Source organism: Lycorma delicatula, chromosome 6 (assembly GCF_047948215.1).
Source record: "Lycorma delicatula isolate Av1 chromosome 6, ASM4794821v1, whole genome shotgun sequence".
NCBI classification, from domain to species: Eukaryota; Metazoa; Arthropoda; class Insecta; order Hemiptera; family Fulgoridae; genus Lycorma; species Lycorma delicatula.
Genome location: NC_134460.1, coordinates 54756638 through 54769306, shown reverse-complemented (window position 1 = coordinate 54769306; position 12669 = coordinate 54756638). Strand labels below are relative to the sequence as shown.

At 28.7% G+C, this 12669-nt stretch overlaps 1 protein-coding gene across 4 annotated transcripts in view; it reads left to right on the top strand.

The window, feature by feature from the left end:
- The window catches only part of Snrk (SNF related kinase), a 196611-nt gene extending 187580 nt beyond the window's left edge, over positions 1-9031 (top strand). For all 4 annotated transcript variants that reach the window (XM_075369915.1, XM_075369913.1, XM_075369914.1 and 1 more), the window contains one exon: positions 8381-9031. The gene's annotated coding sequence lies outside the window, so the exon portion shown is untranslated. The remainder of the gene's footprint in view (positions 1-8380) is intronic.
- Positions 9032-12669: the final 3638 nt, after the last annotated feature.

Sequence of the window (12669 nt, the reverse complement as noted above, 5' to 3'; positions counted from 1 at the left end):
AGTAAGCTAAGAATGTGATGATAATTAACAAGTATAACCTTGAATCTTATGTAGCTTGAATTTGTCATATAGAATCTTGAATTTTACAAAGTGCATTTTTTTAAAATCTTTAACCCAGCACTTAATTTGATCAACTTTGATGAAGTTTTAAAAATATTATTAGCATATTTATCTATATTTTGTAAAATTATAATTTAAAAATAAGACTATATCTTTTATTTAATAAAGATAATATTTATTTTATTTTATTAAATCAAGTCGTAAATACATATAAGATCCACATGGTCATCTGTACCCAGCCAGATGTATAAAAAAAAAAAACATAACAAACAATATTATTAACTAACAAAATAAAGATTAATACTAAATCTATAAACAGTGTGAATTAATCAAAATACAATTTTCTAGTTCGTTACATAGTTGTATATGATAATTTACTACCAGTTAATAAAACACAACTATTCTTCAAGTACTTTATTTGCTCTTAACAAATTCTCTTTTTTTTTAACATATCTTAATATGAAATTTTTATTTGTATTCAGAAGTTTATTAAAATATATAACCGATGTGTACAGTGCGTACAATGAAAATAAAAGTTTGTATTGGAGAAGGTTGAAACTGCATTACTACCAAACCTGAAAACATTTACACCATTAGGATAACAATAATAATTTTACATTTATTTATGCACGTTTAATTTATTTCCGTTTTCATGTTTTATTAGTTATAATTCATTATTACGTAATTAGTATTAATAATTCAATAAATAAAGATTATAAAAAAGAATTTAATTTAGATGTATTTTTAAATTAAAAAGTCTTAACTAGTGTTTGAATGTAAATTGTATCTGTAATTACACTAAATTAGATGTACAGTTATTATTACACAATTGTTTTTAGTAATAATATAGATAATTAGAATTTTCAAATTCTTTTTTTTGTATGATGGTTTTCATTGTTGATTGTACTATTATATTAACACATACTTGAAATTTGCATTGTATGTCCAGTTCTTGTGCAAGTTTCACTTGGAAAAGTCACTTTCATTACCAGTGTCTAGATGTATGATAAATTATTTACATCTTTTCATGGATTACCGGTTCCATCTTCTTATACTCAGTTGTAGCTTTTTTATACCCGTTTGCAATATGGCTTCCAATCATCCTTATTCATTTCATTCATCTTTTCTTCTGCTAATTTTTTAATATCTGACATTAAAAATATACTACCAATATATCTTTTCAGAGCTGACCTTACCATCTCGATCAGATTTAAATTGGGATGGTTAGGTGGAAGTCACAGAACCTGATGTCCATATTTTTTAATAGTTCATCAAAATGGTACTTTATTTTTGAATTTTGTGATTTAATTATGTCATATAATTGTGGTTTTAACATTGCTTTATTAAATGGAATATTGCTCTTTTCTAACAATTTAATCATGCCATTTTTACTATCAGTTAAATTCGGAGGCTTCTTTAGCAGTATGGTGCATTATCGATAACAACCATTGACTGAGGGGGAAGCAGGAATTAATTTTTCAGATGTCCACCTCATGAAATTGTTGTTGATGCTAACTCATTTTCCAGTCGCATTTGGAATGAACCCCATTTCTCCTACATTGTAGCTTATGATTAATCGATCACCTTTATTAACTGATACTTTTACTTCTGCACCACTATCATCCAACCACAATTTTGTATTCAAGTGGAACATTATAATACATAATTTGTTAAAATAAACAATCAAAAAATTTTCTTCTCTGCAATCAGTAATTTTTCTTAAATATTCTATCCTCTTCCACCAAATAACTTCTTTTTTAATCAAAAGTTTCCTGTTATTATCAGTTTTACACCACTTAAACCCTAACTCTTTCAGGATAGCTGTTAGTGTTGTTCTAGAACCTTTAAATTAAATACTCTTTTGAAGTTCTTCATGTAATTTATTTAATGTAGGCAGTTCATTATGTTCTCGTGAAACTTGCTAACTGTTCTTATTACGCCTTGATCAAAACTGTCTAATCCACTTACTGGTTTTGAATGTTGTTTGTACTTTCTTGGTGTGCTGAGTAAGCTAAGCCTGTGATCTAGATTTAGGAAGATTCTGATTTTCTTTTTTGGAGTTTTCAAACTTGCAATCTTGAAATCCCACAAACTGCAATTCCCATCCTGGGAATTGTGTTTCAGAGATACTTTAAAGATTGGAAAAAGCGCTGGCACAAATTTATTATATCTGAAAAGGAATACTTTGAAGGTAGCAAAGTCAATAGCGGTGAATAAATAATTTTTTGAAAAAAACTAAAATTCTATATATTCTATGGTCAAACCCTGTACACTAGAGGTTCAACAATATATAGTGAAATCATCTTCAATACTCATTTATACATATACCATCTATTGCATCATATGTGTTTTTTAATTGTAGGAGAGAGTTTAATATCTCATTGACAGACGTAGGTTTTAAAAGTGTACTATTTGTTAAATGTATTATTAATTTTACTTGCAATCTCTTCACAAACACTTCCAAAATAATCATTAAAATTTTAGCTATTTGATTATTATTAGTCATATGTATATTTCAGTTTTAAATTATTAACATCTATTTCAGCTCTATTTTTTCACCTTTCCCAATTTTATTGTTAACTAATTTCCATGTTTTTCTACTATCAGCATAATTTTTTAATTTATTTTTATCATAATTCTAGAAAGTCTTAAGTAGTATAGTTTTATACATCTCTTCATCTTCCAATTTTTTATTTGGATTATTTTCCAACTTTTATAAAATTTTTCTTTAGTTTTTGTTGATTGAATAAGACCTTTGCTTACCCAAGACTTCCTAGGTTTACTTTTTTTTTACTCTGATGGTTGACTTAATTATATCAATTGATTTTTATAAAATGTTTGTCACAATATTTGGGCCACGCATTGTATAAATATAATTAAATGGTACTTCGCTACAGAGTTAAGCAAGCTTTTTATAATAATTGATTTAGTTTCAGAAGATTGAAAAAACGAACTGCTTTGTACTGTATTATTTGAAAACTTAAAAAAGTGACAGTAATCAGTTAAACCATACTCCAATTTTACAGGTTGTATTCCAAAGCTAGATTTTATAAACAGATTATTTGTACAAGAACCATTAAGACCCAATCTAGTAAATTTTTTAAAGCGTGGTTTTTAATCCAATTTAAAAAAATTGTTTTGAAAATTCACTGTCTTCATTAATTTCCATTATGTCTATATTAAAATCACCAGCACAATATGATTTTTTTAAATTTTGGTTTATTGTTTAATCATGTAAATAATTTAAAAAACGTTCTTATTACATGCATGAGTACGGTATAAGCTTCTTATGTATATTTTATTATTATTTTAATTTTTCAGCTTTACAGTTAGAACATTAGTTAGTCCCATCGCTTCTTTATGAAGAACATGCTGAATATTTTTCTTTACGTAAACCACCACTACATTAACTTTGTTTAAATGACCCTCATTTGTTTAGGCATTGTAATCATGTACATTACAAAAATTAGGTTCCCAATTTTCATATAACCATGTTTCCAAACACACAATCACAGAAGTCTTTACATTAAGAATATGCAATAAACTTTTATTTTTTTCTAAATTATGTTTCAGCCTGCTTATATTTACATATAATATTCTAAAGTTATATAATTTGTCTAAATGAGTTATACTAACAACTGTGATCTCATCCATGAAATCTACTTTCTCATCTCGAAACACCTCGCTTGATAAGGCCAATTGTATTTCATTAACCATTCGCTGTAGATTAATTTTTGATCATGGGAAGTTGACATTGTTGCTGTTGCTATTTTACTGTAGACTAGAATCAATACAGGAAGCTTGCTGCTTGTCTTGATGAAACCTATCACTCAATCACTCTATATATTACATTTCAACCAGTCGCAATTTTCAGCACCTATAGCAGTAGAATTTGTGTTTCTATTTTTTGTTTCTCATCATTACTGTTTGTGCAGTGAGGACACTTCACAAAGATTGATTGCAGTTGTTATTTTATGTTTATCACTGCATTTTAAGCAGATGTTAGATTAGTGCATTTTTTTGCACTATGACCAATTCATGCACAATTTCCACAAGGTCTAACTTTAAGATCATCAATGACTTCCTTCCTGGCTTCTAAGTTCTTTATTGTCTGGCCTTTAAGACCTGAGGTAGTAACACCTGGAGGTTTATCAATTAATAGTATTATAGGCCTAGACTTTACAACATCAGAGGCAAGCTTCTTCATAGGTGGCGGTGATGGTGATGAAGCAGATACTCTTTCACTCATCCCGACCCTGAAACCCTTTATATCCCTGAAGTCGGTCATTCCTCTTAACTGTCAATAATTGTAAAAATCAAAGCTTATGCATACATGACTGTATGAATGTTACACTTCTTTCTTTAATGTTTTTAAGATTGCCGGTAGACAAATCCTTCGACCTCAACACACAGTCTATTGAACATGCTCACTAGTACACTAACAACCTCATTAGAGACTATGTCAATGGAAGCTAATCAGGATTCCAACTTTTGCAATGCTGCAGCCTTAGTTTTTTTGGCCTTAATGGGTGGTAACTTTTGTTTCTTAGGACGTACAGAGGTAACGAATATCTTTTATACTATTCTAGCATCAGAATCTCAATCATTTTCTTCAGTTACGACTATGTTAACACTTCCTTAGCTGCCCCAGCTGCTTCTGCTTTCCCAGAAGTTTTCTCTTGCTGTTGTTTACAACCTAACACACCTTCCGCAGTGACAGCACTGACAGATCCACCATCGGGTGCATCACTACTTTCTTTGAAGGCTACAGCCTCATTGACCTCCTTCAATCGAACATCCTGACCTACCGTAGTTGCTTTCTCCTTTTTCTCTCGAACCTCGGCCTCTTTCGCTTTTGAAGCTCTTTCTCTCTACTCTCCCTTTCCTTCCATCGATATCCCCTCTGCTTCATTCTAATTCGCCTATTATTTTGTGCCTTTTTGTAACATATTTTTCTTTCATACACTCTTTGTGCCCTTTCCTCCTTATCTGCTCTCCACTTAAGAAATCCAAGGGAAAACGGGGGAGAACATGGACACCAGTCATCAGAATCATTCACACTGAGAATAGAATAAAACTAAAATCAAAATAAATAAACAACTAAGTAATAAATGTACAAAAAAACTAGCAATCAAAAACAACGAAATAACAAAAGTAAATAAACAAAAGATCACAATCAATTTAAACAAACGATAGAAAATAGGAATTAACCAATAGGCTACCGTTCCTAATGTAATCAACTACAACAAGAAAGAAACTATAAACAAAAATAATAAAAAACTCCAAATAAAATACCTAAAACAATTATTTTAACCGTGTTGAAATTACACCCTTCAAGGGTGATCTGAATATCAAATCATCCACTTAGCTGAAAATCAAAATCACTTACTCAAAATTGTAAATCACTTACATAATAAAAGCCCTAAAAATTAACAAAAATAATAATAAAATAAAATCTAAACTAAATAACTAAACAACACTGAAAAAAACAATTAAACATCTAACAAGAACACAAAACACAAAAACTAAAAATAGAATGAAATTACCACAATTATAACTGTAACGATAGAGCTCTAGCAAATGTATCTAGTCTCGTCGACATCACACGCTGAACTAACTGTTGTCCCCTGACCCCTGTAAGGGAATACACCCTTCGCCACCTCCTCTGTTCCTAGCCCTTAGGGCTTTACCGGAGGTCATCTTCGAAACCTCTGCTTTTGACATATTCCAGTACGCCTCGGCCAGGACGCCACTGATGGGAATGTCACTCGTGGCATTCCTATCAGTGTACTACTATTTAATGAACTCAAAACAAAACACATCTTACCGAGTCTTAAGTAAGACTGAAAGGACTTAACTAAACAAAGGAACTGAACTACCTATCCGTGGAGGGTAAAAGTGAGTTCAACACACAACACGAAACATAAAAATATTACATGGAACAATAACAACACACTAATATTGAAACAAAACAAAGTACAAAAACAGAATATAAGAGAAATCCAAGCAAGGTTCTAGATCCACTCGGCAATCCTTTCCTTTGCCAAGTACACTATAAAACTCTCTACTATTCCCATTCAGCCTGGCTCCTTCAGTTTACATGGAGATTCAACGCCGACCTGATAAGATCAAGCCAACAGATGGTCTCCATGCGTAGTGCAAGTCTTTACTTGTTTTTTGAGTACTCATAAAGAACATGGTAGGTGACGAATCCAATAGTCCACACTGAGGACACATCCCAAAATATACAAAGCTGAATTTCTGCAGTCTGTCCCAAAAGCACCATGGCTGAAAAGAAATGAACAAAGCACATTCGACTTTTAATGACTCCTATTTTGCACAGTCACCAAACTCTTCAGCTGAGGTCACTGTAGTTGCATATGCAGCTTTGATTTATTTTTCTCTTGGGTGTTGTAATGCAAAATTCTATTTTCAAGTTATTTTTCATTTTTCTTCCTCCTGAAGTTTCACTTCACTATTTGTATTCTAGCTTCATTAGATAATACTTGAGTTGATGTTGGAGGTTATGTTTATGATTTGGATGTTCTGGGCAAACCACTAAGGAATCACCGATATAAAAATCATTATCTAATCAATCGAAATCACTTCTGTGATATGTGCTTTCACAAATTACGCGCAAAGATGCTTTTAAACAATGTTGATTTGTGGCTTTTAAAAAACGTTTTGGGAGGCCAGTTCAAAGGCATCATACACTCGTCCACCGCCATGCATATGAATATAATATAAACCACTTAACACTACATTAATTATATTACTACATGTAATTAACACTACATTATATTAACACTACAAGTTCCATACATTGTGTGAAATCAGCAAATAAGATCAAAAACATTTAATTTTATGACAAATACATTAAACAATTACCAAGTATAAACCACTTAAACTTAACAAATTTCTATCTTGGTGATTAAACCTTTATCAAATATAAATTTTTATTCTATATACAGTATATATATATATATATATATATATATATATATATATATATGAATTAAATATTTTGCAGATTTTCATACATCACATAATAAAATTTTAAATAATGCTGAAATTATATTAACAATGCTTATTGTTGCTTTTATTCTGCATAACCATAAACTAAAAAAAATTCTATGATTTAAACAGCAAGTATGAAATAATAGCTTAATATTGTTTTGATGTTTTATTTTACTTTGCAAAATGAAGTCCCAGAAACTCGTAACCTATTATAATACCCCTCTGCAACACACACACCCACACATATGTGTATGTGTGTTGTGTGTGTATACACAACATATATATATATATATATATATATATATATAAATTAAAAGTATGCATTAATGTTGTCACAATTGTTTGGCATACCTTCCCATTGACTTGTTAACAGTTTGCTTATCAAGTGCTTTTTAGACAGCTTACAAGTTCATTTTCATAACTGACTGTACACAATTATTGCTTTCTGTTGCTTACTTTGGTTTAAATTATGTTTTACAGTGTAGTGTAGTTGAGCAGCTGGGCACTTTCATTTACTGTAAAAATTAATTTATTATTTTCAAACATTAACTTCTATTTACCAAATGTGTACAACATTCTTCCTTTGTGATTCCTTGGCTCTGTATATTGATGTTACATTTAATCACTCACAAAAAAACTGCTTTTAATTATACATGTAAAATTATAGTAAAAAGTAACATCATATTTAGAATTGCAAATATTTGGTGTTTAGCTAGAACTGTATGTAGGAATTTGATGTTTTAGTAGGAATTTTTTTTTATTAAATTGATTAATTTTTTAAATAAAAAATTTGATTAAAATTTATTTAAAGTTTACCATGCATTACCCAATCTTTTCCGTGTACTGTTTATTTATTTATTTTTTAATTCCTCAAGTTAATTTCATTAGGTGAATTTTTCCAATTTCTTCTCACAAACAGGGGCTCTGCAGTATTTATGTAATCTTAGATATTGGAAAAGGTGAAACTAATTTAATTTTTATTATTTTCCTTTAACTGAGATCAGCTGCTGTGATCATTAGCGATTAATAAATGCCAACTAATAGTTACAACATGAAACTATATCCAGCATTGATTTTAGTTATTTACAGAAATCTGTTTATTAAATGTACCTTTAGCCATCAGCAACCTATCCCTATTTCTTACATTTTTACTTTTCAGGAAACAAAAACACTGAGAGTTATGGAATTTTTAGATTGTAAGGGTTGTAGTATAATGTCTTCAATAATCTAGAGTTTAGTTATTTTATTTTTTTATTTGGCTATTGTAAAATATTCATATTGATTTTTTTAAATTTTTTTTCAGGAGGTGTCATGGAGAGTGATAAAACATAGGATTAGTGTGAAAAGAGCTCTAAAAAACACTGCGGGCAGTGAAGGAGCAAGTTACACACAGTCCCATAAACTTAACTCTTCTTTTATTAAAAAAAATAATAAAATAATTTGATTTTTTTTAAGAATAATAATCTTATCATCATTATTAACCATCAGGAAATCTAATGCTCAGATTTCCTGATGATTAAGCTACTTAATCTATTTGTTAATTTACTTGTCATTAATACTTAATGGTGAATTAATAATATATTATTATTTTATTATTAATAAAAATTGTAGTATTAAATTAAAAATAAATTGATTAATAAACATGATTATGTATGTTGGTGATCATTATTATATTTTAATTTTTATTTCAAAGACTTAAAAAAAAAAGTTTAATGTTTCTGAACTGAACTACTAATGCCATCTTTGTTTTAATTGTTTTTTGAACCTTAAAAAGTACTGCAGTTAAACTAGTCCTGTAGTCTTGCATTTAAGTAATTTTTAGTATTTTCATTTTATTATCTTGATGAATTGCTTTCATTTTTTTAAAATTAAAATTGTATTTTTATGATAAAATATAAGCATATATTTTATTCTTAATTAATATCTAATTACATTTGGATAAATGTGCGAGTTTTTATTTTTAGTTATTTTACCTCTTATTTATCTATTATATAAAAATTATGTAAGTGTTATGTTTAATTTCTTATTTGTTATGTAATTTTTCTTCTATTTTTTTTTTAATTGTAAATTTTAAATGAAATTACATTTAAGTAGTCATTGTAATTGATAATTTCTAATTTAAATTATAAAAAAATATTTGTTGAATTTTATTTATGCTATATTTTTTTAATTACAAAAGCTAATTTATACTTCATTTTTTTACCAATACTTTTGTTTTATTAATTTTTTTTTTTTTTTAAAGTGTTGCAAAGGATTTTTATTTACCTTTTAGTTAATACAATATTGATGATGTTTTTCTTCATGAATTCATATTTATTTATTTTTATTGTTATTATTTATTTATAAATGAATTTTGTTAATTTAGTATTTTAATTATATATTAATAGTTTACATGTTAAATCTGCAACTTTCATTTATGTTGCCTTTTCCTGACCGCAGGAAGCCAAGAATTTTGTAAAGTATCACCTGTAGCTGACTGTATTTATCCAAAAAAATATATTATTTATGTGTGTTATTTTATATAATTCCTATTATCTTACTCAGTATACTAAAGCAAATTAATCAGAGTTGGCCAAGAGGCATATGTTAACTTTCAAATACCTGACAAAATGCTATTTTTTAGGCATGTCTTATATATGTACAAGTATTTTTAATAGTATGTCCCCCACAGACATCTCACAGTTCAAATTTTTCATGTAAAAGGGAAAAAATTGATCCATACACGTGAATACATCATGCATCCCTAAATGGCATTTTGATATCCCACCTGTAACCTATTCTAAATAAATATTATTGGATCATGCCCTTTTTTATTTTGCATGTGGGATATTTGTGAAAAACTATTTGATTTATTTTATATCTCTTTAAAAGTAATAAATTTGATTAATTAGATCTGATTATAAACTAAAATTATAAAACTGTTTATGAAGAAATTTTGGTTTTAAAGGTTGTCCATAATAGAATCAGTTTTTTCAAGCAGTCAGATTTATCTTATTAAGGCTATAATAGATGATATTTTTGCGTAATCTTTTTTCTATTAAAATTCTTATTAGTTATTTAATTTTTTTATACAGCATTAAGATAAGATGCAGACCTAAGGTTTTTAAACTGAAGATATCATTGCTAGCTGAAGCTCTAGCATTGTATCATTTGCAAAGAAAATTTGAGATGGAAAATTAGTTGTAAAAACAATTTTTGTAAGTTATGAATTTAATTGAATTTTATTTTGGAAAGTCGTGGAATTTTTATATATATATATTATACTAATATATATAGTCATCATTTAAGTGATTTGATGCTGTTCATCATTCTTTTTGTTATTTATTACTCTTAACTAGAACATAATTGCTACATTCCACACCCTCTACATCTTTTTAGATATTCCAATCTGTTCTCCCCAACAATTTTTTAACCTCTATTATAAACTTCTTAACCATTTAATACTTTTCATTCCATCTAATTTTAAACATCCTCCTGCAGTGCTACATTTCATAGGCTACTATTTTTCTTTCTGTTTTTTCTACTGTCCATGTTTGCTATCATAAAATATTACTCTCTATTATAAGTATTTTAAAGAAAATTTTGTAATTTTTAGATCTATATTTGATTCCAGCAGAATTTTTTTTTGCATGGAAGCTCCTCTCTCCTTTCTTGTGCTAGATTATTGACATTGCCATGACTTGGTCCATTATTGTTATTTAAGTATAGGCATAACAAAATTCTCTTTCTTCTGGTGTATTTATCAGTTTTAGAAGTAATATCTGGTTCTTCAGAATCAGTTTCCAGATTGAAATGTTGAAAGTGAATTCAACCCTAGATGTCATGATATTTGGGAAATCTATTCTCACTGCAACACAGATGTACTTTACGCAATGAACTGGTTGCTGTAGATATTTTGATTTTATCTTGTTCATTCTATAAAGTTTACATCTATCTTTCTTATCTGAGGACACAGGCCAGTGTGTACCCAAGTTTCCTAGATGCACATCCTTCATTACTGAATACCCTTAATTCCTGCATTATTTTTAGATTCTACTTATGCTAATTTGTTTTTGACTTACACGTTCTGACATCTTTTACCACTACCTAACCTAGTGCAATCTTACGATGGACCAATCCAATCTAATACAATCTGACAATGGACTTCTAGTAACATTATTTTTTTTTAACAGTTCTCAGTAGACAACATTTGCATTCATGAATCAATATTAGGGAGTGAAAGAAAATTCTGTGTTACTATTTTCTTACTTACTATTAACACACAACACATGATAAGCTTAGTCAAGACCTCTAAAAATGTATTATAATTGGCTACCCCAATTGGTCAAGGAATATTTCTTGAATCATCTTTCTGAGTGTGTTTTACCTGTTTTCTGTATACTACGGTAGTTAGAGATAAAATGTATTACTGTTATCATGCTGTTTGAGTAAAAGATATTCTGAGATCTAACACCAATAATTGTAATCGAATGTGTATTGGAGCATTTATCTTCAGTTTGATATTTTATCAAACTGTTTAACAAATTACCAACTTTTAATTTCTCCCCAAATTTCACACAGCTGGTACTTTGATCACATAATGCTATTCTTTTAGTCTTAAAACTTCTTTGTTTAGCCCATAATAACATGTTTACCAAGGACGTAGTTTTCAAAAAATGTTTCAAGCTCATTTTTTCCTTGATAAATATCAAAATTGATATTATAATCCTTCAAATCTGCAATTCACTATAATTTATATCCCCTTTTTTAGGGTTCAATTCTGATTTATTGAGCTTCTTTGAAGAGGACCATTGATTCATCAACATTGACGTGTCTTTTTTCATTGTATGACTCATTTAACTACAGATTTAGGTTCTTAAATCAGAAGAAGGTCTGATTCAGGTTTTTAATCATTGGTTTATCGTATACACTTATATCTTATCAAATAATTGTTAGTTACACATAAAAATGTTATATCTCATCAAAATGATCTCATCTTATTGCTTCTGTAATTATTGACACTTAAGTTTCTAGCCTGAGACCAATATTAAGGCTTCGATGGTGCTTTGTGATAGTCCATCACAAAATTTCTACCATCAGAGGTAAGAGGTTAATTTTCATTCAGACAATGGGCCTTTCCTTTCTGAGTTGCATATATATTTAATTTATAAACTGTTGTTTCCAAAACAGATTTTATCAGTTTAGAAAAGATTGTAATTGATCTGAAAAAAGAAAATTTAAATTAAAAACTGATTGCAGTTTGAATGAAAAGCAAAATTTTACTGGATGTTGTATAATTTTCAAACTAAAGGAATCAATTTATTTTCAGAAATTCCCAGAAAGGAATCTGGTACAATTACTTTTTTCAATTTCTGTTTAATTCTGGCTGTTCTGGAACAGTGTAACATTGATTATCTGCAAAGAAACACTGTTCGTTAATAAATTATGAAAAAAAATTGGGTAGGGTGACAAGAAGGTATACTTATTTATTTTGAAATATTCCTAATACTCTTGATGCAAATGAAGAATTTCAATGGATTTGTAAAAATTTGACCAAACAGTTAGTCCTCTATTTCTTTTCAGTAAATTTAGTAAAAATTTGAAACACCAATA